At 38.5% G+C, this 22,972-nt stretch overlaps 1 protein-coding gene across 1 annotated transcript in view; it reads left to right on the top strand.

The window, feature by feature from the left end:
• Positions 1-1,176: 1,176 nt before the first annotated feature.
• ACSL4 (acyl-CoA synthetase long-chain family member 4) overlaps positions 1,177-22,972 on the top strand; it is a 39,566-nt gene continuing 17,770 nt past the window's right edge. The window contains exons 1-4 of the mRNA XM_009327830.1: positions 1,177-1,263; positions 10,490-10,550; positions 20,619-20,664; positions 22,893-22,961. The gene's annotated coding sequence lies outside the window, so the exon portion shown is untranslated. The remainder of the gene's footprint in view (positions 1,264-10,489; positions 10,551-20,618; positions 20,665-22,892; positions 22,962-22,972) is intronic.

Genomic DNA, 22,972 nt, shown 5'->3' with positions numbered 1-22,972 from the left:
CTCCCTCGGAGCCCCCCCGCCCCCTCCTCCTAGATGCAGGAAAGGAGGCTGGGCTCAGGATATGGTCTGATGCTGATGTAGCGCACGCAGAAACCCACAAAGTGTGATTCATTGCTCAAGGCTACGCACAAGGGTATATTTTTCTATTTCACGTCATAAGAGCACCTGTTAAAGTAAAGCAAGAAACTGGCTGAATATTTTTGTTGTCCTGTTCCCCGGAGATAAGTTTCACGTTGTGGTGTTCTTAAAATATCTCTGTCAGCTTTGTGGATTTTTTTGAAGCTTATTTGCAAAGCGAGGGTATGCGTACTGCATGCCTCCCCCCGCCCCGAGGAGGAGGAGGAGTGTGGACGCTTGATGGGCCAAGGTCAGTGGGCTGGACAGACCTCCACTTAACGAGTGCTGCTGTTGTACCTAATGCTTTAATGAAATAATTATAGCGACTTTTGAACTATTTTGTAATATAACCCCTCTTTTTCCCCTAACTGTTTCATATTTGATTTTTTTTTCCCCAATAAGGATGCTCAATAAATATAGATGGAGGTTACAGAGAAATTTGGTGTCAATTAAGGATAGTTTCATATAAAGTAAATGGACAGCTGTAGTCCCTGATGGTTGTAAAAGATGATAGTCAGGTTAAAGAGAATATCTTTCCTTACTTGGTTGCTCTTTTCATCTTGGACTGTTGCAGCATAAAAATAGGACTATGACATGCTTTGCCATTTATTGTTATAGACAAACTTGCATTTATAGCCTTGCCAATTTGAAGTGCAAAAATTGGCAAATAAAGCTACAAATAGGAATTAGAAGCATATGATCTTTTATTTTCTTCTTTTAATTAAGTTCTACTTTTGAATCTTTGGGATTTGTCATATCAGACTAACTGCAATGATTAAAGACATGGATTTTTTTTTTTCCTAAGATGTGAAAATCTTACATTTTAAACAAATAAATCCCCAAACCAATCTTTTCTCCAGAACAAGAGACAGAATTAGCAATGTTCCACAGTTTCAGAAGGGTTGTTTGGTTTCATTTTTTTTCTTCTGCTCTTCATGCATGGATACAAAGTTTGTGTCTTACTACAGTTCTACAGAAACCTTAAATATTTCCACATAGAAGTTACGTTAGAAAATATTTATGTATTTTTAACTTACCTCTCATTTCTTTGTATTTGCCAGTTCCCCTTCATTGTTGTCTTAAACTACAGAGCTGTATACACTTGAAACAGGCAAGACAACTTCATCCCCCAGGAACCCCGCTGTGGTAAGGTTTTCATGATGTGTTAATTATTTGGGTATTTGCACCTCATGCAGAGTTTACTTATGTGTTACCTTTAACACTGTCTGTAACAGATACTGTGCAAGCCACAGTGTTGCCCGTTGTCTGCTGATCGAATAATCTAACATTTATCAGCAGCTATAAATTCTCAGCATAGTAAATTACCAGCGTTCGGTGGATGACACCTCCTTCTAACAGAAGGATTATGCTTCAGCCCTTTTATAAAACTAGAGAAGCCACTCTTGAACAAATCACTAAAGCAAGGCGTTAGATACAAATATATTCCAAGTGACGTTGATATGTATCTAGTAAAATAGATGCACCCTGTTACACTGTTTTGAATGAAGTTAATAGCCAAATGAAATATTAAACAGTAGCCTGACCCAAGTAAACGTGCAAAATCTATTGAAGTTAATGATTAATAAATAGCTAGGTAATTAACTTGACAAATGAATGAGTGCTTGTTTATAAGAAAACTGTTCTTAATAAAGAATTACTTAAGCTAAAAAAGAGTTGGAGTTAATTATTAAGGGAAGTCTTCACTGTATACGCAACTAAGCATGTGGTTGGTCACTGTGCTTCAGGACATTTATTTTCTCAGGCGAGAAGGAAGTTTCATGGAAAGAGGGAAGCAATTTCCCAAGAAACAAAAATTACGGTTTTGTTCCATTTGTTCATATATTGGATCGTTGTTTAGACGGTGCGATGTCTTCCACCCTTTTTGCGGAAGGCACATCTCAAAAGTTGGCCACGCTGTTTCCTTTTCTTGCATTCTACAGCAGCTAGACAGCAACTGCTTTGGAGTTCCTCTTCGTTTCAAAGCTATCTCCTCTTCTCCCTGTAACTGGGATCGCTCTCTGTCACATTTCCATTTGGAAAGTGCTTAGTGGAATAGGCTAGCTGTACGGAAGGGCCCAAGGGAAAACTTAAGAGAGTATTTCACCTGTGCTAGTAGAGCTATGCTTTACAGTGGATAGGAATTATTAATACTTTGCTATTGCTTTTCTTTTTGTTTCCTTGGTTTTTTGGTTGGAGGTGTGGGAGGGGAATTAGGATTGTCCATAATCCACTCTTAGTAACTGCATGTTTCCTCAAAATCTTGAACTCGGTAGATAGGCACATAAAAATGAAAGCTGAACGCAGCACTAGTTATTTCTTCTGTGGCCACTCGCTCTCAGAGTAACTTGTATCGCACTGAAAGTAAAACACACGCTGGAAGTGGTGTGACGGGTTTCTGCAATGGCCTGTGGTGGACATGAAGCCTGCCAGCGCCAAGGCCCTTTCTCACAGATTGCTGTCTGTGGTCCGAGTGGTGGACGGGGAGAACCTTGCCTTAATCCCGGATATGCTGGCACTGCGAGAAGTCTTCGCTTGTTTTATACGAATGTGAACTGAAAGATGCTGTATGGAATAAGACTTGTGCTTGCAAAGAGGAAGACTTCTGGCCCGTTGCCAGAATTGCTTGGGAGATGTGGTTTCAGTTTTCTTTTCTGCAGTAGGTACGTAGCGTGATCCACATTGAGCCACTTGGCCAAGATCAACAAAAATAATTGGACAGAACTTAAATAAGCTACAGTAGATCTGCTTTCCCTCCCCCACTTCTTCTCAGGGCTATCAGTTGCTGCCTAATACTTCACATAAAGTGTACTTGTAATCAAGGTATGGCTTTAATCATGTGCCAGATGTGCATAACATTATTTATCTGACCAAGTGCATGATACAGAGATTAGGAATGGGCGGTGGGGGTGGAAATTCCTTATGACGTTGTTGTTGTCCTAGATAGGAAGCCTTTCTACTATTCAGGCTACTGTGCTACTTTTGACCTGTGCTGCCATAGCTCACGGTAGCTTTTGAGTCAGGACTAAACTTGGCACTGGCTTGAACTTGATCGTCTGCAGAGGTTAGATACGAGGAGTCTGTGTGAGCAAGGCGTGGTGGTGCCATTGGCTGGAGAGTTATTTTACATTTTAAGACGATCCAAATATAGTAGAAAACTCAGAAGGCTCATTGAACCATTTTTCAGTAAGGCAATAAATAGCACAGGCAGTCTTGGGAAATGGAGGAGCAGAACAAGTAAGGAAAGGTGACTGTGGGCATGGGCTGGGAGGGGTGGGAAATGTTTTCCTTTAGCCAACATGTTGCCAGAATGTCAATTTGTATAATGGATGATTTTTAAAGTTTGTGTATGTGAATTGCTTATGGTGGAGGTGAGGTTGGAGCTAATGCTACTGCATCAAAAAGTCAGCATGCATTTTATTTGCTTTGCTTTTGGATTAATAGCTGCGTAACGTGAAGGACACGAGGAATTGTTTCCCTCTTTCTTTGCTTCAGATAGAGCTAAGCTCTTGGACTTTCCATTGAAATCAGAGTACTTTTCACCTCAGTAAAGTGTTTTGTAAGGAATCCTAGATATTGAGAAAATATCTTCCCCCCCCCCGGTATTTAAATTTTGCATGTTTTTTGTAGTACAGTTAATGCCAAATCGATGGATATTGTGCAGCTGGGAGTTCACTGGGCTTCAAGGTGAGATATCTTTATCTCCAAGGTAGAGATAAAGTGATCCACCAATTATCACAGATTTAAGAGTCTTGGATTTAAAGTGATCCAGGGTGGATCCTTGGTTATCACTTTAAATCTGAGACTCATAAATCTGTTATTCTTGAATACCACTGTTGTTCAGTGAGGACAAAACTAAGGAACTAGGATTTCTTTCAATGTGTATTGATGTGACTGTTGATTCCCTAGAGTATGTTACTGCTTCATCAGTTGAGCATCTTTTGCTAAAAGCATACTTGTAACTTGCCTATTAGGCAATAGATTTATATTTCTTTTTTAATTCTTATTATAAATTCATTGGTCTGTCAATAGCAGCTGTTAAGTGTCAAACCAGAGCAGAATACCTGCATGCACATCTGTTTTACTTTAAACTGTGTGATGACGCTGCAGCTCATCTCATGATTTTTGCTCATCACTCTTGTTAGTGTGCAGGGAAAATGCCCGTATTTCCATACATGGATAACTGGGAATGTTTTATAGCACAGGTGTATAATGGCAGTTAGAATATTAATGTACCTATCAATTAAAAAATATCTAGGTATGCTTGAAAGCCTGTGAAATTAGAAACAAGTTGACGTGACAAGGACAGACTTAGAATAGCACATTATATTCCAGTACTTGTGCTCTTAAAAATCTGTTTAATTAGTACAAATTTTAAATTATTATTTTAATAACTCTGAAGTGGTATTCTGTTTTAGGTCTCCCTACTATAGAAAACAACATTGTTAAGTGGGTAATACCAAGACAGTTACAGAAATGCTTGTGTTCAGAGGATTTCTTTAAAAAAATGTTTAAATTTATAATAAATGTATTATTTATTTTTAAAAGATCTGTTAATGACATGTTTAGCCTACCTTACTTTGCTTTTGTTCTAATACAAGTATGGCCAACACGTAAAAAAATTTTTTTAACATCTAGCTAATGGTTATGTTTTGCAAAATTACTTGTTAGATCTGTACAGCAGACCTGCGTGGTTGTTTTAGCTATTTTATGATATCGTGCAACCCATTTAAAGTGAAAATGGTATTAGTACAGTGTACTCTGATCCTTGTTCTACTTAGCTAGGTACTTTACCTAACTGGGTAGCATTTTAAATTTAAGTAACTACGTAATAAATGTGACTTAGATTCTAGGAGACACAACGGTACATTCAAGTAACATGAAAGGATGGTTGTTTTTTTCCTAAACCACTGTTCTACACATTATAAGGTACAAGATGTGTGTTCTGAACCGCATCTCAGCTGAGGTTTTCCTCTGTACGTGCAGTTACTCAGTTTCAACTATAGTTGCTGCAGTTAGATGTCTAGTTTATAAAACTGCTTGTCTGTGTGTTTGCTGTGTAACTTTACAGAAGTAACATGAGTAGTAATAGTCCCTTGAGCTGAGATTCTTACTGAATGTTGTTCTTCCACGGCAGTCCACAAGCGTACCCTGTGTGGAAGGCCGGACTCTGTGTGAGCAGCAATGCCCGTGTGCGCACCAGCGTGCGGCTTTACATCCCTGGGCTACTGCAGCTGGGGCTATCGGGGACTGAGCACTCCAAAACACCTTCATTTCCATGCTGAATTTTTTGACCCTGAAACAACGCAACTCAAAACAGATGCCAAGCATGCAAGAGCTGCTGCTTATTTCTTAACATATTTCCTCCCATTCCCAAATAGTTGTATTTTTAGCCATGCCGCTGCCCACCGGACCCTTCGCACTTCTGTAACTGTTACATCCCTTATAAGCCTTCTACTCGGCTCCGTTGTCGGAAAAAGAGAGTAGCCCATAAAATAATTGAATAACTGTCCTCCTCGGTAAGTGACCCTTAAGCCTTTTTAAGGGCCTTGTTTGCACAAATCCTGCTTCTAGGAGTAGAAAAATATTAGCATAGAGAGGAACTGAATAAATTATAATATTAAGTATGTGATACCACAAAGAGAAATTCTGTTTGCTGTCGGCAGTTGTTATAAGCGTGTTTGGTTTGTATTTCCCAATTCAGTTTCTTGGAAAAGAAATCTAAAACAAATAAATGGTTTCTGCAGAGCACACGTGTGCCCTAAGGCACTTCTTTCACGGCTGCCAGAAAATCTTTGGTACGTATCACAGTAAGAACAGACATAACACTTGTGTTTGGTTTTCTTTAACAGTCTGCTAGTGCAAGCAAATTTTTCTTATTGTCCCTCAGTTGCACAAATGCTTTTACAGACAGAAACACTGCCATACTGATATATCTGATAGCTTTTTCTGTGATTATTTTCCAACACGCCCATTTCTTGCTGTGGAACCCAAAGGCCCCCGGCTATAGACAGCCGTATGGCCGGGGCGGCTGACTCTATGCCTAGTGCAGGCAGCTCCTAACAAGAACCTGCCATAGGCACTGGGGAGAACCCACTGTTCTTCGTCTGCTCGTGTCTGTACCCTCCGCAGCGTCAGGTGGGCACACCTGTTGATTCCTGTCCTCCAATTGTTTATATTGCCCACTCTGCTATAACAGATGAACTACGCTCCTTGGTTCAGCATAACATGTACTGATGAGCCTGAAACTAAAGGAGCCTGAAACTAAAGTCAACCTCTCGCTGGCCTTTTAAAGAGAAAGCCAAAGGTGTGCTATGCTTCCGGAAACCGGGCAACTGAGTTGCTCATTCTACATCCAGCTTACTTGGCTCAACAGCAAGTGTCATACGCAATGGTATGTGCTAAAATAAGAACTTTCCCAAAATAAAAGATCATTCATTTTTGTGTTCATGTAATGATTGCTTATCTGGCTACAAGTCTGATTTGATATTTTAAATAAGTTACTATTTGGTAAATTTTATTATGTGCGTTTCTGTACACTAGGAGCCACCCATACAACTTCAACCAAAAAGTCTACTAAGAAAATTGTGTTTAGAGAAACATTACACTGCAAATAATGAATATTCGTCTAGTGCTCTGTGCTGTTGGTTTCTCACACTCCGTGAAATATGAAGAGCACTCACTGTCTGACAAGTTAGGCTACAGATGAGCAGGTACTACAAAACGTTTGATCTAACTTCACACAATGCTGCGGTTCACAACTCTGCACATATTTATGGCAGGTGGCACATACAGCCGAATGACTCTTTCCACGTTTAAACGAGCGCTGCCGTCAGTGTCCTGTTGAGTTCGTAGGGCCGAGTGAAGCTAGTGGTAAGATTACAAGGAGCTTGTATTGTGATACTTGCTGATAAGGGGATATAAGTATTTTGCTGGGAAAAAAAAAAAAAAAAGCAAATTGATGTAACTGCTCAGACTTACTGGAACACTTAACGTTGCCTAAGCAATCTGCCAGGTACTCTGTTGTTTCCTCTCTAGTAGTTATACATGCAATAATTTTTTAAAAGGTCTTATTACATTCAGTTTACCTAAAGTACATGATAAGTAGAATACACAGTGAGTCATTCCCAACAAATGTGTTGTCTTGGAAGCTAGCAGAGTTGAGCAGCCTATGACATGTCACTACTTCAAATATGCTAGTTAAGTTTGAGGAGCTGGAAACTGCGTATCGCTGCATGCTGAGTGTTGGCTCATAGCAAAACCTCCAAAATTTATGAATGAGGGCATTTGTTTCATAGCTGAAACTGTCAACTCAGTAGTCAGCTGCTGTTTCCTGTACCATACAGCCACTTTGGATTAGGAAGGTTACTAACTCCTGACCTGCAATAAATAACAAATTATGCATATTAAAGTATTTTGGAATATATACAATTAATCTGTAATAAAATTTTAAGAAGACATTTCGGTGCTTGGGAACGGGGTTTGGGGTTTTTCTTTGGCTTTCAATAAAGATAAAAGTAGGTTAGTTGTCACGCTACAGCTTCTGGTTGCTTTTTTTTTTCCTAATACTGCACTTCCATGAACACACTAAGCTTGCAAAAGCTGCAGCCTGCGCTCGCACTCTGGCTCCTGGCGAAAGGGAAGGGACAGGCTGGGACAGCAAAAAATGGGTGGAGGCTACTTCTTTCAGCAGCAGCTCTGTTTTATGCGTGTAGCTCTGCTTTATGCTTGTAGCTGGTGCTTACAAAGCTACGTTGTGAAGGTGCAAGTAATTCCCTGTCAGCTGGACTAAACCGAGGTTACCGCTTCCTCCCTTGCACGGGCACTTGCGAGACTGAACAGGGAGCTACGTCAGACAACTGGCTCGACTTAGAAGTTACGTATAATTGGCTGCCTGCAAAATTTGCAGCCCAAGGGAACAGTCAAAGTGGGATCGCCGCAGTCCAGATTTGTGTTGAGTTGGCTGCCATGAACCTAAACTTGAAGACTCTGATAGGGCAACAAGCCTGCTGGTTCTCTGTTTTCACTTCTCTGTTGGAGTCTCCGTTACATTGAGGTCAAATTTATGTCAATTCAGTAGAACAATTTGCTCAAGCTGTGTTATATCTTAAAATTTGCTTTAAGTACTAGCCTCTCTAACCTCTTTTCTGTTCTTAGTATGACACTTTTTGTTTTGTTTTTTTTGCACAGTGAAAACATACATACTAAAAGAATCACAATACTGTATAGGTACAGTGTAGTTTTACAACAATATTTCCCGTAGCTTTGAATGCTACATAGAAGAGTTGAGACAGTAAATCTGCAGCTAGTGGTAATGTCAAATAACAGCAAAGTGATACAGCAATAGAAAGGAAAAATGAAAAGGAAGCAAGAGATCCTGGGTTTTGGTGCCTGTGGTCTTTTTGCACCAGACGCAGAAGTAGGAAGTGAGGATGGAGTAGTTTATGTCTGTCCATAGTAGCCCATTAGTTTGTCATTTTGCATGTTACTTTCCGTGAAGACAGCTGTATGTGCAGCTGATTCATACTGTGTATTTACACAGTATAATTTAATACTGAATTTAAGATAGCATTGGTTTTGTGCCTTTGTAAGATAGATGTGTTTAATTTTCATTATGAAAATGGATTCTCTGTTTATTTCATGAGCATGCAAATAGTTTTGCATTTTTCTGAGCTCCTCTGTTCGAACAACTTGGTCAAAAGTGCTTTCATTATGAAATGTATCACCACAGGGAATAGGAACCGCTGGAAGGTGAAACTAAGCTTGCTGTTCTTCAATAAAAAGCAGGGTGAGAAAGTGGGAGTTGGAACAGGGATCGGAGCGAGATTGTGACTTAGAAAACCATGGGGAGCATCCTGCTTGTATGAGTATGCTACTTTTTGCCATTTGGGGATTGTCAGTACTCAGTTGGGCTTGTTCATGGGTTGGTTATACGTTATCCTTGCTGTTCACGTTCATAGGAGAGAAGCTGTATAGGCACTTCAGTATTTCACTGAAGCTTGGTCTTTCAGGCATATTTTTCTTGCATGCCTTTAAACAGCAGTACCTATGCAGCGTACATGACAGTTCCGTAAAACTCGACTGAAAAAGACAGCATGCTAAACAGGCTGGCAATTTTAGTCTAACATAACTGAAGATAAAAACTTGTTCTAGCCTTGAGCTGAGTTCAGGTTATTTGAATGCTCAAAGATGGTTTGAATGATAATCGCATGCGCAGAAATAAGTGTAAGGCTCCTTCCAGATCACATTACCTAATGAAAAAGATCAGATGGTGACCAGCCTTGTAGTCTTTCTCCCCCCATTCCCCAGTGTCAAAATACTGCAGTGATTCAGGTATAACCTACACCCACTTAAAAAGTTACTGTTGTTTGGAAAATAATCCTCATTTAACCTGGACCAAATCAGTCTGAACTGCAGTGTGGAGAAAGAGATGAGGCAGCGGCGGCCGTCAGCAGAGGCAGAAGGGTTAATGGAAGGAGGAGCGGGGCTTTGGGGAAGCCTTCTCTGTGTGACCTGAATATGCAGGTCGCTTTCCCTGCGGTTGGATCGTAATTTATGGAGTATATGCATGAAAATAAGATACAAGCATAGCTTGTGTGTATGCTAATACTATTTTATACCTAAAGTATGAGGTTTTAGGACCACACCAACTGTTTTAACACCTGTTTTTCTACCTTTCTGAGCCGTGGTCTGTGCCCGGACATTGGATGCAAATGTAAAGGGGGGCTGTTCAACCTTATTCTCTGAAAGGCCATAGTGCATAAGTTTTCTTTTGGCTGTTTCTCTAAGGTAATTCATCAGTGTTCCTCAGACAGATGAAACAGTTTAATAAATTTGTTACATATTACCTCTTAGCTTATAAGTTTACCTTTCCTTAAAAAGCTGACAATGAAAAATATTTCCGTAACTTGGATAGCATTAAGTAGATTTATCTTTAAGAAAGGTAAGCTTTGAATACTGGGTTGCTGAAGCTTTAAAGCTGAGGCTATTAAAAGCAGTTTAATGTCATAATGCTGGTTTTAACCAAGAGTAAATTTTAAAACTTTTTGTCAGGCACAGTGTTTGGCAGCATGTTACATCGTTCAAACATCTGAAGGCATTCGGAACACAGAATTTAGGTAAAAATATAGCACTTGGGAATGATAATGCAATGTAGTGGTACCCCCTGACCTAAAGTAAAGTACATGATCAGCCTGTTCCATGTTTTCAAGTAGCAGGTAGTATTTTGCAATTGTATGAATGGTATTGACAACAAACAGCTGACAAAGCTCATGTTACCACTCCAGGAAAATGTTGGATTGAATGGTCTGTTCAGATAGGTTTATAACCTAAGAGATGCCTAGAACTTTCACTATTTAATTTTTTTCTTTTTTAGATTTTTTGTGAATTTATCGACCAACTTACCTTGAAACATTTGAATTGCAGTTGCATTAAAGGTAAAGAGTGACTTGGTTTTATGTGCTAGTAAGCAATGAGATTGACAATAACTGTGGACTGGGCACTTAAATAACCCTTACTAAAACCTTCCAACAGGGAACTTTGTCCTACCATCGCTATAATGATCAGTCCAAATACTGATAGTCTTGGAGTGGGGACTGTGTATTTTTAAGTTGAAAATTGAAACATTTTCTGACAATGCTAGCTTTTTGAGTATCACTGCATTTGTTAACAAATTAAGTTATATCTTTTTTATTACTAACCATAAATTGCTGTTATGATACACAGTGTCATACTAAGGATTTTTCTGTCCCTTTTTTGGAGCAAAAAAGTTCCTAAAAATAAGTTGAAAGAATGGTAAACAGCATCAGTTTCCTCTTCGTGCTTCCTTCAAAATTTGTTAAATCTAAGACCACTGTACTATCTGTTTAGTCTAGTGCTGTACAAACAGTTTCTTACTTCTGCAGTTGCTACTGTGACTCCTGCTTTATTCATATTAAAGGTGATCTAGTTACCTAAATATCAAGTCATGCCATCGAGCCACTTGAGTTTTAGCTGTGTGGTCTGCTGCGAATAGTCACGCAGGCTTTTTTTGTGCCTTCTGAGCCGGCAGGGCTTGAACAAATTCCTTTCAGGAAGCTCTGCGGCTGTGCTAGTGCACAGCTATCCTGTGCTAGTACCTTTTGCTGAGGGGTAGGACACACTAGCACAGGCACAATCGCCTGATAATACGGTTACGCACCTCCTTGGCCAGAGCCGGCTTGCTCTGTGCTGTCTCTGCTTCCAGCTCAGGCTTTGAGCACGTGATACTGAAAACGAATCCTGTAAGTATGTCCTCTGCTGTTTTGCAAAAGCTACTGGGATATTTTGGAGTAAGAACATCAAAAGCTGCCTGCTTCTGAAATTGTACACCTTAAACAAGCATGTTGGTGTCTGTAAAGAAGCGTGTGATAGATGTGCGTGCACGTGTATTAGGGGGTGGTAAAGTTCAAAACCTCGCTGTTTAAAACTGTCTCAGAGGTCTTTTGTTTCTCCTTTTTTTTTTTAACTTCTTTTCTCTAAGGATTGTGCTAGTTTCTACCTTGTTCTCCTGTCCTAGTATGAATATTTAAGTTTGGACTACTTTTGCATTGTTTTCCTGTTTTGGTGATGTTACACTGCTCAGAAGATTGAACGAAATAGTGTTTAGAGCTGTTAAATCTAAAAACTTGAATGTGCACTTTGCATCGTAGGAGAAAATGTACTGAAATTTGCTTGGTCATCTCTTGCACTTCCTCTTTGAAGTGCAGATAAAAATCAAAGGGATGTTATGATATAGTAAGTCAGTAAGATTGCCTTTCCTGGTAGAAAATGCCATCAGCAGTATTGTCTCCCCTGCTGATGGGTAAAATCCCCAACTTCTCTGACTAAATTGGTATACGCTGCATTGTTTTATTATCCATGTACAACTCATCCCCAGTCTATACCTCCTGATCTTCCTTATAAAAATTAATACTTGAGTTGCCAAATAATGTTATTAAAAGGAACGTATCCTAAAGATATCTCAGTCTATTGTAGAGCACATGAAAGTAGCAGAAAGCAAGTTCACTCACAAAAAGTTTCAAGTGAGCAAAAAGTTGCAGTATGAAGTCCTGTCTTAGGTAAATCTTTATCTGGGAATTCCAGGTGGGGATCTAGAGATGATGGATATCTAGAGATGATGGATATCTAGAGACGATGGAGATCTAGAGATGAATCTAGGTATGTTTGGCTAGAAAGTGGTAGGGTAGGTTCACCATGAACCAAGCAATAGACTGTGCTAAAATTTTGCATTAAGACCACAATAGAACTCAGTTCCTTAAACATATAAAAGACGTCATCACTTTTTCACTGGAAAACACGGTGATTGTGCAAAAGATTGAAATATGCTTGCTCCTAATTTTTATTGACTCTCAAACCATTTTGCTCTGCAGCCTAACTAGTTACACAAGGAAAATGAAAAATAGAGATGACTCACATTTGAAATCTCAGGGGCTACCATCTCAAATGACCACGGGTGGGAACAGTTTTCTTAAACTTGTATTTTTTAAGTGCACACCCAGTCATCTGTATATCAGAACATCTGCAAGGAGAGAATGTCTTCAAATTGCAAATAAGAAAACCTAATTCTTTTTGCTTAGTCACAAAAAAGGGAGGAATTTGCATTTGGATGTGAGCTCCTAAGAGAAAAGGGAAAGTGTATTTCCCAACTCTGGTGTTCCTCTTGTTGACTCTCCCCACAAAATTTTGAAAGCCCGTAAGAACTTTAGAAAAATCCCTCCTCAGCCCCCAGTACACTTTTTGGTAGGCAAAAGACTGCTAATGCAGTACACGAGGAGGAACATTTACTTCTCTACACCCCTTCTTTTTTTTTTAAGAATGTAATTAATTTCACTACCCGAATTATGACCAGTGTCTGAGAAGAAAGCATCCTAATGCCACTGATGAGAGACGATGGAGTTTTTGAAAAGCAATAAAGGTAAATATAAAATTGGTGGCAGAATTTCTTGTCAAAATGAAAGCTGAAGAGACAGTCAGGTTTTCTGAAGTGATACAGAATTATATTTAGAACTTTAGTCTGTTAAATTACGCAACAGTCGCTGTTGGCAAGACATTTAAAAAGAAGTATATAATCTGTCAGGGTAACTACAGTAAAAGGGAGAAGCTGTTGTAGTCCATTATTGTGTCTGGATTCCAATCAAACGCAGGAGGTTAATGTTACTGGACTTTCTCAATAGAGCATTAAGAGGGATTATGGTGATCTCTGTCATTACATTGCATGTTTGCCTGCCAGATTGGACTTGTCTTCATGCACTTTAACATTTTACTGCTTGAGTTGCTCCTTTCACAAAAAGGTTATTGCAGAGCAATGCTGCTAGATTTCAGGAAATTTATAAATAAAGGAAGTAGCTTTTAATGACTGGCTCTCCTGTGTTCATGTTACTAAGCTTTGGTCAGACGAATCTATCAGCTGAATCCTATTTTAAAAAGAATGATTCGGTGTTTACTTTCTCCTAACTTTTGTTCTTATGTAGTAATAGATTCGTGTTACTATTTTATATTGGGAAATGCCACTTTACTTTTAAGCATTTCTAATGCGTCATCACAAGAGTACATATAATTCCTCCTAGGTCATGCTGTACAGATGTTTGGTGACATTCCAGAGTTGAGGCCAGGAAATAAGCGTTAATATTTAATCTATGCAGCTAGGGTAGTGTCATTAATGAATTTTTTGCCTTGTTGAGTAAAACATCATTAACATTTGTCCAGCCCTAATACCATGACTTCATCAGAGTCTGAACTTGAATGCACGTACTCCCGGAATTGGTGAAGCGGTTGTATCCACAGGCATAAGCACAAATACATTGTCTCTGGGTAAATTTTAAAAAACTAGCCAGGGAGATTATTTCCTGTACTCCTTCATCTTTACTTGCAAAATAAAAAGCACCTGATGTCCTAATTTCCTTACATTGTGAAAGGATGTTGTTGAAATGATTATCATAAGCATAGGATGATAACATAAGAGGGGAGATGAGCACCCTAATTCTTAAACAACCTGTTGTCCATGCATAGGTTCCTAATACTGACAATAAGTTGAAAACAGGTAAAAATGAATGCTCCATAGACCCGGGGAAGCACCTAGCGATTAGTTACACAAGTTGCATTCGTACTTTCTATCTGCAGTACCCCCATCACACATTCATTAATACTACAGAAACAGGAATATTACATCTGACTTTGATGACTGTAAAACACTGATACATCAGTCATTTACTTCTATCGTGCCCTGAAAACGCGGGGAAAACTGAGATCTTAACCTTTCTGTTAAGAAAACAGCTTCTGTTAAGAAACTCAGCTTCGAGTAAATTCCTGCTTTATGTCAGGTGTGTTCCAGTTAGGAGACAGAAGCAAAATCTAGACTATCCATTCATTGCTGAGTGAGATGAAATGGTGACAGTTTAAGAAGTTACCTGAAAGAAGTAACTTGTGTGAGTGTTGCTAGTCCCTTTCAATGCAAAGTAAAACTGCTCGACTTAAAACACCACAGAACATTATGCCAGTTTTCAGATGCCTGTATTCCACACAGAAAAAATGGAGGGAATGTCTTCAAGTTCAGTATGAAGTCTCACTTGTGCTTTTGCATTGTCTTACTTCTGCCTTTTCTAGCTGAACTCTTTTTTTGGCCTGTAATCAGTATCTTCAATCAAATTTTCAAGTTAGAATCACTCTTAAAAATGAAAATTTTAAACATAATGTGGTTATAAAAATTAGGTTTAAATGCTTCTTTGTAGTATTATGCTAGAGACTGCACAAACAGTCCATGATGCAGACCTATACAGAATGGCCTGGATGTTCAGTAATCTTTTTTTATATATTTTTTTTTAATTTTTTTTTTATTTAACCTGCTTCATTTGTAATGCTTAAAAATAAAACAAAGATAAAGAGGGGAACTGATCTCCAGTCTGTGGTTTCAAACTGACACAGTATAGGTAAGTGCAAAGATCTTCCGTTGGAATATGCTCCAAAACAATAGGTGCAATAACAGGCTTTGGAATTTATCTGAAGTTGCCTAAAATAAAAGAATGTTTTCAAAAAGCTTGAACTTACCACGTCTGCACTCAAAGAAGGCATGATTTTCATGTGGGGAAGCAAGCAACAAACCTTTTTTTTTTGTAAGGTATGAAACTGGTTTTAGTGTAAGTTGTATGTATTAAGGGATTATTTGACTTTGGGTATCAAATTTCTCAAGGACAGTGTTTGCGGGCAAGAAAAACGCTATGGAAGATGTGGCAAATAGGGCTTTATATTTGTAGGTCTGAAGCTGATCCGATCTTCTAGACTGTGTAATTCAACAGTCTTAGGAGAGGCCACTACTTTTGTATTTTGCAAAGCAGTTTACTGCTGAGAAAGAAGCAGAAAATTAAAAGATGATGATAACTTAAATCTCCCTAGTTGGATCATCAGAGCCATGTAAGTCACAACCTCTCCATTGCAAAATTATTGTGTAGCTAACCACAGAACTAGTCTGTCTATCCACTTTGTATTACGTAAGGGAAGAAGGAGATTATCAATTCTTATTTGACTGCTTTTGCTCGAGAACTTCCACAGCCACATATCCTCTAAAATTTGTCCTTGATCATGCTGCTTGCCTTTTCATGTGCTTGTTTTAAAACAAGTTGGGTGGAAACAGTACGATCGCATCTCTGCTGTTGAACCACTGGAGTAACATTTGCCATAATGCCTGATGAGATTGGGGTGTATGTTGAGGGGATCAGGCTGAAATACTTCTATATTAGTACAGGATATGCATTTTCCTTTTTAATTTTGTGCCCTTTAGCCCAAGTGTATTTTGTAGATGTTGGAGGACTTTTGAGGTAATACCAGTATTTTTCAGTTGCAGAATTTCTCCTTTTCCGTCCTCTTCTGAAATACTGTCTGTCCAAGCCACCAGTCCTTACCACGTTCATTAACTAAAATGCCAACGAAACCAAAGGGTGCCTCTCACTTACTTCCTTTACCGCAAAAAAGTGTCGGAACAGCTGAGTTTGCTAGTGCAGTGACTGCTAGCATTCACAATACCGTAGCATAAATTGAATTGACTTGAAACCCTGTGTGCCCTAGGCTTTTGATTAGATCACAGCATAACCAGTACAGATTGAGTACGGGCTTGTGAGAGAGGAAGCGGTGGAGTCAGTGAGCCTCAGGTATTTACAGTGCAGATTCTGGATAGAATTTAATGAGGGAAAAGTAACAGAGGTGGGTCTAGAGGAAATACTTTCCCAGTTCAGTGTATTCTCAATGGACAGTTTTCAGCTGTGGAATCTTGCCTTGGCCTTTTATGTTTTCTGCCTTTGGGGCACACAAACAGCTCTTAACCGTTTCACCAAATATTTGCTTGCCCTTCTGTTACAAGATTAGGAGAGAGAGTTTCACACCAGTCTGTTAGATAATTGAGAAATACTGGGTAAGCGTGGCTGGACTGGTTTCCATTACAATAGTTGTTGCAGCAATAGATGTGTGACAATTTGACACTTACAAATTGATTTTTTTTTTTTTCCTGATTGGCATTAAGTGCATATATGTTCTGAGGTAGTAAAACAGAAGTAGTGAATATAAAGGGCAACAATAATACTTTTCTTGAAACCAAAAATAAATCTAATCTTTGTTTAGTAGCTAAGTAAAACATTGTATTAACTACTTTTTCTTTATAAGCAGCAGTAAGAGAAACAAGATTTCCTAATACAGCTTGCATTTTTGCTATTTCACATAAAATGTATATATTTAAACAGGGACCCTCGACATATCAGGATCCACTGTATCCGACTTCCCCTCTCCCTGTTTGTTGGGACATAGGTACTAGTATTTACACTGCACAGACATAGTAAGAGCTCTTGAAAGTTCTCAGGCTTTGAGCTACTATGGCATTGATAGAGCACAGGAGGACTTCTGAAACCTGCTGGCGTTTGATTAGATTATCTCTGGAGTTTTCATTACCCTTTGACATACAAAATTGTGTAAGAGGAAAATATGTAGAAATCTGCCTGTGAGAAAGGAACAAAAATCGGACCTTGTGTACTTTTTTTCCTACCATGAGTAACTTGCATTAATATTGGCAGTTTGTTTTCATAAAAACACTGACATGATGTAAAAACTGAATCATTTCCCTTAGTTTTTCTTCTTTCAATCTTTCTAACCCCCAAAAAGTTGTAATTAGCCACAAGATTCTTCTAACTCTTACTGCTATTTAATCACAGTCTTCTCATCTGTAGAAATGTTCTCTCATTCTTGTGCGTGACAGGTATAAATCTGGAAAATCAAAATTTGTAGAGAGCCTGGTAGTGTGCACTCATTTGTTTATTGTGTTTAAGCTTGCTGCATCTTCCTGGCAATGTGATATTTCTCAGTCTTTCTGTAATTTCTTTTTGAAATCCTAGGCTCTTTCAGTTTTAGTACTGGAACAGATTCAGGACTACTAGATATAGATTAAATTCCCTCCCAAAAACTGACTGTAACTAATAACCAATGTACTTATTCAGGTCAACTCGTTTTTTTTTTTTTGACTGTGTGGAACCACCTTTCCACTTACAAATTATGACTGTTTACTGTGGTTTCCAAAATGTTTAGATCTGCCTGAGTGCTAGAGAAATTCCGGAAATAGTTGTTACTTACTCATACTGGATTGTTTGGGAGGATTTCAGAACTTCCTGAAAGGAGTCAACCCTGAGTACTTTTGCTAAAGCCAGAATTGTGTCTCCGTTTGAAGTTGGCGAGAGCTCGGTTGCAGGACAACCAGGACTTCCCCGGTGCTTCTTGCTTCACAGATCGGTGTTTTCTTCACAAACTAGAATACTACCCTTCTCCTGCCCAATGTCATCTTTCATACTAGAAGACTTTCCTAACGCAATGAAAAAGCGTTTTAAAAGTTGCAGTTAATGTTTGAAGTAGATTGAAAACGAAGTATGTTTTCTTCTGATCATGCTATTACATAGTAAATCGGATCCTGGCAAGCTTTTTAACCCAAGAGGAAGGACAATAGAATCATAGAATCATAGAATCATAGAATCATTAAAGGTTGGAAGAGACCTCCAAGATCATCGAGTCCAACCATCAACCCAACACCACCATGCCCACTAAACCATGTCCCTAAGCACCTCATCTACCCTCTGGGCAACAATAAACACTGTTATTCATATACTTTCAATATTAAACCTTTACAGTTGTTTTGGACTCGGGCTAATTAAAGCCTTTCGTAGCGAAGATGATAATTTGCTGCCTTATTAAAATTAAACCGCATAGGATAAAATTTCTAGCCACAGGTACTTCTTTAGGTTTTGAGTCACACTTAGAAATTCTAGTTGGGTGTGCAAATGCTGGGTAAGTTGATTCTGTTCTGTTTGAATAGTTGAAGGCAGAGGAGATGAGGGCATTTCCTCCTCCGTGAATAGTCACTTCCAGAGGTATAAACCCTCTCCCTGTTCCCCACGCACACTTTTGCTCTTACTTAGTCTCATAAGCTTTTGTGACTATTTAAAAGCTATTTTTCTATATTAAAAAAATATATATAGTTGCCACTGTTTCTTAGAATTTCAGTTAAATTCATGAAAAATCACAGAGAGAGGAGTGTCTCTTCTGTTGCGGAACCTGTGCTCCGATTTCAGACTTTGTTCTGTGGCCCTGGCTGCAGGATGAGAACAGAGCGCTGCCTGTCATCTGTCTCTGAAGCTTTTAACTGAGGACATCAAAGTCAGATTATACTCAAAGAACATCTCTTCCATCTGTGGCAGTCTGTAAAGTACAGTGTCAGTACTTGTATGAGCGTTCACATCGGTTATTTGTTTTCTGTAGTAAGCTTGGACTATAGAATTTTTGTAAACGCCCAGCATATAATAGTAATAAGGAAAATATTACCTCACGAGTGAGGTTTCTAATACGAACACTGCAATGTATCATTGCAAATGATAAATGAACTCTAGAGAGTTACCATTTCAAAACTGCTAGAAGCTTATTCACCTGAGGAAAATCCTTCGGAGATGCTGAAAACACAGCTATCGAGGAGAGAAACTACATCTGTTTTTGTTTGGTTTGGTTTTTTTCTTAGACTGTAGTCACGCCTGACGCACATCGATCGCTGTTGCTGGGAACGTGCGTTCCCTACATCAAGAACTGGAAGCTCTGCTGTTTCCCAAACAGACAGATAAGCGTCTAGATGGGCTAGTTACGTTGCACAATTAAGAGAAATAATGAAGTTTGCAAGTCAATATAAAATATTACATATTCTAAATATTCTAGTGTTACATAACAGTTTTAATTTGATACAGTGACATTTTTCATGAGAGTGCTACATTTTCTGTCATTTGTGAGGAAAGAGGAAGTTCACTGAGAACATAACTGTTACACTTCAGCAATATGTAGCTGGCTTGCCTTGAAGGTATCCTTGAGGGTGCATCGATGAGAACATTGCATCTCATCCTTTCTCTTAAAGTCTAATTAAATTTAAATAAGAGATTGAAGGCATAAGGTGTAATTTGAATAGCTAAGTTTGGCTTCTAGCCAAATGGAATTGGTATGGAGGTACTTTTGCAAGTTCAGTATGTCAGTCTGTTATGCATTATATTTAAAAGATGATAAATATTTATTTGGCACGAGTTTGGGATGGTCCTGTTATGGATCAAAATCTTATACAGCCACGTGCAAGTGCCAGTAACACTAAAAACATTATTGCGCCTCTTATTTATTTCATATTTCAAGAGAAAATGTTTGTAGGAGAATTTCTTAAGGGATGTTTAACACAGTTTCAGTCCGTAAAAACTGGTACCTTGATTGAAATCTTAGACTTATGGGGAAGGCTAATAAAATATAACTAGGTTAAACATCAGTTAAAAGCTTTCTGTATGTAAAACCAAGTAGTCCAAGAGAACGATCACGCAGTAGACTTTTTGAAGCCATATCTGTAGTGTTACATTTAGGCATCTTGTTTTTCACTGGTCATGGGACCAGTGAAGCCTCGCTGCCTACATAACCATGCTTTTGTTCTGTAAACTCTCCTCTTGCCTCAGTACCCAAACTCTATTTGATGTTCCTTGTGACTCTTTTGGGCAGTGTATGCTACGGGTAGTCCCGAGTTAATGTTTCTACTGATACTCATCCATCAAGAATGATAAAGGTCTTGTTGCTTCTGCCCTGAGACAGAAGAATGGACCACATGGAATCTGAAAGTCTCTTTCTTGCCTTTTTAAAAATTAAATTAAGCTTCTGTTCACAGCTTTGTTCAGAGCATGTTTAAGGGGGGGGGGGGGGGGGGGTGTTCCCATGAACACTAAACTCCTTTTGGGTAGCTTCATCTTTATCTGTACACTGTAGTTTGCAAGCTTAGTCTTTTCCAACAATATCATTGCTCTCCTCTTGTATGGGCAGCATGTGCCACCTTTGTCTAAATTCATAGGCTATTCTTCAGGAGCATTAGGGTAGAAATTCTAAAGATTCCTCCTTTCTGCGAGGCAAAAAAAATCCCAACCTCCAATACTTTCTTCTTTTCTGTTTTAATATAGATCTAATTGACACAAAAAACCCTCAGTCATCGCTGTCAGATACCTTGTAAGTATACCTGCGTGTGCGTATATACGTGTGTGTGTATGTGTCAGTTTTTATGTGAATATGTTCAAAGGAAAAAGCCAAGTTTGTCTTTTTGGGACTTACTGAGTTTTTCCAACTGATTTCTGTTAAGAATTACAACTGATTTTTGTCAAGATACAAGCACTTTAAATTACCACAAATGTATACAAATTAGCTAAGTTATCTGTTTTCATAAACACTTTTTGAAGTATTTCAAACAAATCTGAAATTTCAAAATGAAAGAAATGCAACCTTTAACTTTTGCTAATGTGTGCAGTAACGTAACAAAGTGTGTTTGTACATGCGCTTAATTAAAAAGTTAAAAGTGATTTCAAACAGGGTGCCAGTTTTAGGACAAAACAAACATTCTTTCCCATTAAGACCTTTTTATCATTACTTTATTATTTCAGGCAGTATTTTGAACATTCTGTTGAGGTTTTTTAGCATGTTAGAAAGTTGTTCCAGTAAACTGTAAAAGTTCTTAAGTTAGTGTTCAACACTGAATTGAGTTTTGTTGCTTAGTCAGCTTGACGATCGTCTCACATATAAACCCACACATTTCCTGCATGTAGAAAGGATTATTAGATGACATCAGTAGCGTGTAATTTTTCAAATACAGTCCCCTTTTCACACAGTCTCTTACAATCCCTCTGCAACCTAGTTCAGTTTTAAAGACTTAGTATTGACTATCAGTAATAAAATGTGAATTGGATATTGTGAAATACCTGTTTAAACCATGACAGTGCTGTTATGATTCATTGTGTTATTTGCATCTCGTCAGCGCTTAGATGACAAGAGGAGCAGGTCCCCATCATTTTAGATACGGTAAAAAAAGGGACAGCTCTTACCCCAGAGACTTCGGTTTAATTCACCATTGCCCAGATGCAATAAGAAAGAGTGGAAAATAGCAGTGGAAAGATGAGATAATTGCAATAAGTATCTATTAATAAAGACCATTAATCAATATAGATTTAATTAGAAACTAGTAAGCAAATCAATGTGTGAAAATATGATTTTCAGTTCTTTGTATCTGTTGTAATAACACGTACACAGAAAATACTCTGAAAATGTTGTGGTTGTTCAGTGTTATACAAGCTGCTAAAGAGCTTAAATATAATTTATAGAATCAATGTACAGGAGATGAAATGGAATGGAAAAGTTAAAGTAAATGTCTTTTTATAGTATTGGTCAGTCCAGAACATTGGCTAAAGAACTTAAGTAAATATGAGCCCATTCCTCTGCTCCCTTTCTAAATTAGTCAGTTCTTGATTATTAGTGAGTAGTTTTTTACCAGCAGGACCACTTCTGAAAAAGCTGCTACTCAGCCTGAATAAAAGCTGTAGTACTGTCTCATTGTATTAAATCGTTTGCGTTAGTCCAACAAGTCTGCTTTTTATCCAAATCATTGTGCCTGGTCGCACGTGTTTTGTTGGAAGGTGAAGAGCAGTGAGAGTTCTCCATGGGGTTTATTTTAACATGCAGCATTGTGTCTAATCACGGGCATGCACGGAAGTCTTCTTGCTGTAGTCTTAGCACTATGGCTGGCTTTTGTTTTAAATACAAGCTCAACTGCCGCTTTTGGAGCACGGAATTAACTGGCATGAAAATATCATACAAGGTTTGTAATATAGACCAGTAAGCCTTCATTTTGGAGAACTGGAGCTTAGGGAAGTAAAACGATCTCTCTTCTGCTGAGGTTTGTCTGTTTGGTGAGCAGTTGATGATGATGAGGTTAACTAGAGCAGAATAAGCATATACGTTTTGAAAAGAATGTAGCATTCACTTTTTATAAAGAAATACGCAGAATACTCTTTTTTCTGAGCAAGTCTGAGCTTGGTTTAGTACATTCTACCATCATTCAATAGTAATTTTATTCTTTAGATTTAATTAAAATTAACGTGGTGATCATGTTATTTTAAGTATCTGCAGATCTCTTAATATTACGTTACATTAAATGCTGTTGATGTTGGCTACAACACAACTGCGGATGTTGGAATTCTTATTAAAAAACCCAACAACCTATTAATAGATTTCTGCTATGCTGTTAGTAGCAGTTGTCTTGTTTAACCTGAAATGTTAATTGTAGCCTCCCTCATCGCCTGAGGGTGGCAAATATGTTAATAAAGGTACATTTTGGGATGTGCCCGTGTTCTTTTAATTCTTGATGGAGCCCTGAAAATTTCCCTATTCTCATCCATTCTGTTTATCAGAGTCTGTCCATGAAAGACTGGGCTTTGCCATAAGCTAGTCAGCGGTACTCACTCCCCTATGTGTCTGAGGTACCGCTCTT

The sequence above is a fragment of the Pygoscelis adeliae genome, unplaced genomic scaffold (genome assembly GCF_000699105.1).
Source record: "Pygoscelis adeliae isolate BGI_AS28 unplaced genomic scaffold, ASM69910v1 Scaffold14, whole genome shotgun sequence".
Lineage (NCBI taxonomy): Eukaryota > Metazoa > Chordata > Aves > Sphenisciformes > Spheniscidae > Pygoscelis > Pygoscelis adeliae.
This window is presented reverse-complemented; position numbering and strand designations above follow the sequence as displayed.